The sequence below is a fragment of the Mus pahari genome, chromosome 7, assembly GCF_900095145.1.
Source record: "Mus pahari chromosome 7, PAHARI_EIJ_v1.1, whole genome shotgun sequence".
NCBI classification, from domain to species: domain Eukaryota; kingdom Metazoa; phylum Chordata; class Mammalia; order Rodentia; family Muridae; genus Mus; species Mus pahari.
In genome coordinates, this window is record NC_034596.1 from 98,422,063 (window position 1) to 98,428,443 (window position 6,381).

Genomic DNA, 6,381 nt, shown 5'->3' on the forward strand with positions numbered 1-6,381 from the left:
TCTGCCTCTGCCTCTGCCTCTGCCTCTGCCTCTGCCTCTGCCTCTGCCTCTGCCTCTGCCTCTGCCTCTGCCTCTGCCTCTGCCTCTGCCTCTGCCTCAGCCTCTCAAGACCTAGGATTAAAGGTGTATACTGTCATTGAGCAGCTTTGAAATTTTCTTAGAAAACAAGAATGTGTAGCATTCTCTTCAACACCTTCCAGAGGGGTAAAGAGGTAGAGAGAGATCATTTTATATGAGAGGCAACAACTGTGCATATGTACATATCATGCAATGTACATGTATACATATTATATATCATATGCACATATCATATCATACGAGGCAAATAAAATGATAGCAAGATGGTGGGGAAGGACGCGTGGCTCGCACACTTCTCTCTGCACTAAGTCAGCAAGGTCACTTTTATTCAATCCCTGGCCCCAAGCCAGCTGAGGAAGAACCAGGGATGCAGTTGCTAAGGTTTATCCTCTTCCTCAAAGTACATACTCACTTTTCTGGATGAGTGTCAGGTCCTACTGACTGATCCTTTTCCATCATTGGGTTGATATGTAACCTTTATTACAGTATTGAAAGCATCAGAGCTGGCACGGGTGAGCAGGTTGGACATGTTTTTAACAGTCACAGAGTTGTGCGGAGACACAAGCCAGGACTCAGGCAGCTCTGACCCAGGTTGACCACAGAGTTTCTGATGTCATGGACTTTTGCCCCAAGGGTGGATCTCCCAGGCCTGTTCTGCCCCGCCACAAAAGTCTCTATGAGCAACGTAGAGTTTGCCTTCAGTCACTACAGGAAGTTGCTTCTTCCTACCGCAGGAAAAAACATTCTTTTCTTTCTGACCAACATTTCCCTGGCTTTGGCCACACGTTCCCTGAAGAGTCCACCAGCAGCCATAAAAGCTCAGCTCCTCCCTGGCTCCAACCTCTCCATGGTGCTGAGGCTGCGGGGTCCAGGCTGGGTATATGATCTGCTGGTCCAGCTGCCAGTACAGAACACCCCATTATTTTTAATGCTGGCCTCCGCAGGTTCATTAGCCTATGGGACCCTCAGTCCACTCACTCAAGAGACACGTGTCACCACATACATCCAGGAGCAGACCCAAGAAAGCTTGGGGTCCTCAGCCAGGAGCCCCCAGCAATTCTGGTGAATCGTATTTTCTCTGCCTGCACCCCAAGTCTCACTACCTGCCATAAACGGAGGTTCCTGTGCTGACAGACAGCAAGAGGGCATTCAATAAACGCGGTGCTCCTGTGCTCGAAGTTTCTGCTTGAGTGCAGGGGGAGGGGAGGGCGGAGCCCGGGATGGGGAGCTATGATCTTAGCTTTGAGTAGCCCTTTAGGCAACCCCAGGATCCCTGGGGTTACAGAGTGTGAACGCCTTACTTCAGAAGGTCTGGGAAGGATCTTGAATAGAGACGTGGGGTAGGGCATTGCGGGGGTCGGGGGGGGGGGCGGAGGGCGGGAGGGTTGGGGAGGGGAAGCTGTCTTTCTATGAAGCAAGCTGGCTGTTTTCATACTTAGCTGGCTGGGAATGAACAGCTAGTCTTGCACACCCCCTAGTGGCCATTTGGGAGAAGGCAGTAACCGGTGTGGGTTTTCTCTGGTTTTCTCCCTCCCTGAGGGCTGGAAAGTCATATTTGTGCAGCAGCGGTGGGTCTCAGTCATTCATGCCCTGGCTGTCTTCAACGCTGACACCCTAGTAAGGCACTACACCACACAGCAGGGTAGGCAGAGACTGATGTTCCCAACTCACAGAGGGAAAATTAGATCTTGTAGGTTTTGAGACAGGGCCGTGAGATGTCACCTAGGCTGCTCCCAAACTTTCCATCTGCCTGAGTCTGCCCTCCAGAGCTGTGTTATAGGTATAAGCCCCCATTCCCAGAGAGAAAACAAGTGTGCGTGTGTGTGTGTGTGTGTGTGTGTGTGTGTGTGTACACATGCACCTGTCACGGTACATATGTGGAAATCAGAGGACAACTTCTGAGGCCAATTCTCACCACCCCCACCCTGTTGTACAGGGTCTCCTGTTCCTGTCTCCCCACACAGAATCCCAGGCATGCTCCCAGTGGCAGCACAGGCCACACAGAGCATCAGTCCTAGGTAGGGTTCTTTAGGGCTCTGCCTGCTCCTGGTCCCTGGCGCTGTTGGGGCCTGCGTGGAACGGACTGGTGGCCCTCTCAGGCTCACTTTTTTCAGGGACTGTCAGGCTACTAGACATTCAGATGTCCATAGGTCAGAACACTGGACATAGACACGGCCTCGCTTCTCTTTGCCACCTACTGGCACACACGGGACACAGCAGTCACACCTGCATCACTTCTAGGGGCCATATTTTCTTAAGCATCTATTCCTTGAGTTTCTTTGCAGCTTCCTGCCAGTTACAAGACAAAAGTCCAGTTCCCCAAGCTGTCATTCACAGCTTGCCCCTTTGTAGCATCCTGACTTCCCTCCTCTGTCTGGCCCTGTCCCCTTTTTCCCTTGAAATGCTGCACTGACCCTATGGGTATCCTGCAACCCCAGGATCGTTGCCTTCCCAGCCTTGGCTCAGACGATTTCAAATAGCCCATAATGTCCACCCCTTTCTTTAAATATGCAAATTCCTCACACCCTTCAAGGTCCAGTGCTAATGTGTATTGCCTTCCACTGTGCTGTTCTCTGTCACCCCTGCACCACATGCAGAAACAAGTCCCTCCAGAAAAAAAAAATCCCTTTAATGTCAACTCTTCTCTATCGAACCACAAGCTCCGTGGAAGTCACTGCAATGTCACCTCATGGTCCCTGATGTACCTGGCATGGTGGATTATAAGAATTGATGCGCTATAAACATGCACTGAACACATCCTTGGAAGAATGGGTGATGGGAAGGATGAAAATTAATTATCAAAATAAAGTGATTGATACTTCACAAACGTCCTGTGAAACTTGTTCAAAGATGGATTTTGATTAAACATCTCTGGGGCGGGACTGAGGACTTGTGTTTCCCACAAGGCCTCAGTGATGCCGAGGATTCTGGTGAGCTAACCATGTGTGGCAGATACTGGATGTTCTTGTCACCATTACCTCAAAAGGGATGGCACCTATGTAACTGACTCCATTCCCCAAACCATTTGTAGAGCTGATTAAACTTCTTGAAGATTCCTATTTGAAGTCTTCAAACTTTGCTTTGGAGTCACCTGTCAATTATCATGTAGGATAAAATAAAGATGAAGATGAAAATAACTCACAAGACTCAGAATGTTACTGAAACTTACAAGGTTCACAAGACCACCTACATAAATAGTAAACGCTCCTGGAGTGAGACTTGCCCACTGGCCAAGATGTTGTTCAGAAAGCTCTAGAAATATTGTTTTCATGACTTAGCACCTATGTTCAGGTGAACTCTCTTGCAAAGTAGCTGTCTTTGTGTCACCCATGTGCCTGTAAGTAACCCCTCACTCATGTTCCTAAAAATTACCCCCAATAAATTCACTTGTTCACTAAACAAGACTTGAGTGGTGGTGTTCCTTTGATCTGTGATCATGGCCCTATCTAGACTGAATAAGTATTTGCTCATATCTCCCCAGGAAAAGTTAGACAATGAAGTTATTTCCTGAATAGAGGTGATCAGAGTCACAGATGTGTTAGGGAAAACTAACAGCACAGCCTCTGCCCTGTGTGCTGAGACATGCACTTAAGGCCGATCCATATGGGAGAGGAGTGTTCAGGGGAAAGCCCAATATGGCTACCTGCCCCCACTCACGCCCCACATCATCTGGGATGTGATAGGACACACAACCAAGGCTGAGTCATCTAAGAATGGGACTACCTGTGGGGAAAACCCCAGGGTGAGCATCTTCCTCTGTGTGGCCCGAGTGGTGTACTTGCTTAAGGAGTGGGGCCCACTGGGCGACGATAGAGATGCCTTGGAAATGGTGGAAGATCTAGAGAATGTGCTGAGCTCTCTGAGAGCAACACTCTTGCAAATGGATTGTCAGTGAGCTGTCCCTGCAGTTGCATGGACACTGCTGTGTGTACATAGGGCTGAGGCCAGGATGGCGGCTTGGAGGAAACTTTCCTGTTCACGGGAGGAACGACAATGGGAAAGGGACCTAAGACTAGTGTCCTCTGCCTTAGCCTCTGGCTCTGTGGGTAAACTGAACAAAAGAGGATGAGACGGAGGCATTGGCTTGCTGTTGCTCTTTTATTTATTTTATCTTATTTTTATGTACACTGGTGTTTTGCATGCACGGATGTCTGTGTGAGGGTGTTGGGTCCCACGGAACTGGAATTACAGAGAGCTGTAAGCTGTCTGTGTGGGTGTCAGGAATCAAACCTACATCCTCTAGAAAATCAGTTGGCTTTCTTAGCCACAGAGCCATCTCTCCAGCCCTGGCTTGCTGTTTCTTGAGCTGAGGTGTCAAGAGAGCACATGTTAGATCTGTGCTGAAGAGCCCTTCCTAGGGTCCAAACATTTGGATCCATGGGAAGAACTAGAGACATGGGAGGAGAAGAGCACAGTAGACATGATAGAGGACACCCCTCGGGTCACCATTTATAGACAGAAAGGGGGGATCCATGAGTTGGCAGACAGGGTCTCAGCAATAGACCAGAAAGAAAAACTGACAATCATGGGATACTCAGAACCTGAACTGCTTGAATTTAGTAGGGGAAGGGTGCACATGTACACACACCAAGGTGTGTGTGTGTGTGTGTGTGTGTGTGTGTGCAGGGCAATGGGCATGGGGGAATAAAGGGAGTAGGAGAAAACCCACGTCTCGCCAGAGTTCCAGTGCTCTGGGAAGGCGGATGCAGAGGACTGCCACATGCTTTCCACACAGTCCCGGGTGGGTGTGGCTATGGGAAGCTATGGACCCAGCCCACAGGGATGGGCAAGGGGCAGTCCGAGGTCTCTGGGCCTCACAGAGATAACAGGTTCTCAGTCTTGGACATCCTAGACACCACTGGACATCGAGGAAGAGCTGAGAACAAAATGGGGGCCCCATGGGCGGCTTGGTCAGCCCTGGGGCCAAAGGGAGGAGAAGGCAGGGAGAAAGGGGGTGCTGGGTGGTTCCCATGTGGGTGAGAGTCTTTGGTCCAGTCCTTGGCTAGAGCACAGGAAGGCCTTCCGAGGAGGTTAGACTGCTCTTTAGGGGAAAGTCTATCCCATCGTTCAAGTACAGCAGGCCTTGATGAGCAGAGACAGTCTATGGTTTTAGAGCTTTATTGTAGAAAGGCAGGGAGAAAAGGAGAAGGTAGAAAGAGAGAGAGAGGCCAGCCATGGTCACATGGAGAGAAGAGGAAAGGGAGAGAGAGAGAAGAAGGTCTAGAGGTGAGAGTAAGAAAGGTCAGAGCTTAGAGAGAGAGAGGAGGGGCCAAGCAGCCCCTTTTATAGTGGGCTGGGCTACCTTGCTGTTGCCAGGTAACTGTGGGGAGGAGCATACCTGGCTATAGTCAGGTAACTGTGGGGGTGGAGTCTAGCCAGAATGCTAGAAGCTTGGGACATTGTCTGCATGTGACTGATAGTCACAGAATTATGGAGTTGGGGGTTCTGTAAAATTGGACACCAGTCTCTGGGAATGTGCCTCACTGTTCCATCCCTTGTAGAGTTTTCTACTGGGTTTCTCTGTTGGGTCACCAGAGCAAGCCTCATTCAACCAAAACAGGCTGCTTTTCATGGCCGTGTGTGTGTGTGTGTGTGTGTGTGTGTGTGTGTGTGTGTGTGTGTGTGTGTAAGTCAGGACAGCTTGTAGGAGTCAGTTCTTTCCCTCCACTTTGTGGGTTCCGGGGACTGAACTCAGATCGTCAGGCTTGGAGGCAAGTGCCTTTACCCACTGAGCCATCTTGCCAGCCTAAGAGACAGTAAATGATGACAGGCATGCCACCGAATGGACTGTGGGGCGGTGGGGCACGGAGGTAAATGGGATCAATCTAAGTGCTGTAGAAGTAGAGAAACTGAGTGGTGAGTGCCATTCCTCCCTGAGACAAAGACCTTGTAACCCAAGGCAATGCATGGGAAATTGGTCTCTGGGTGGACTGACTCATACAAGTTGTTGGGAACACTTGGTTATCACCAGCTGAGGTCACCATGCGCATCAGAGACTGGAAGAAGACAGAGGGAGGACAGGCACAGAGAGGAGAGGGCTAGAGTTCAGTGTCCTGTTTTCTGAGCTGGACAGAACGTAGTTCAGAAAGAGGTTGGTTGTTTCAGCAGGGATCTCACAAGAGCACTAGAGCTTCATGGTAGGCTAAGTCTGTGTGAATTAGAAGAGGTTTTGGTGGGTCTGAATGACAAGACATGTAAATCGTGTTCATAAAGTGGAGAAACAATAAGGAGGGAATGGGAGGAGTGATGGAGACAAACGGGCCTGCCTGGGCCACTTGACGGCAATTCCACGGGATTCATGGA

At 49.9% G+C, this 6,381-nt stretch overlaps 1 non-coding gene across 1 annotated transcript; it reads right to left on the reverse strand.

Moving 5' to 3' along the window:
• Positions 1-2,194: 2,194 nt before the first annotated feature.
• On the reverse strand, positions 2,195-2,326 carry LOC115064473. The gene has a single exon (XR_003844323.1). It is a non-coding gene; the product is annotated as a small nucleolar RNA SNORA17 (small nucleolar RNA).
• Between the last annotated feature and the right edge of the window lie 4,055 nt (positions 2,327-6,381).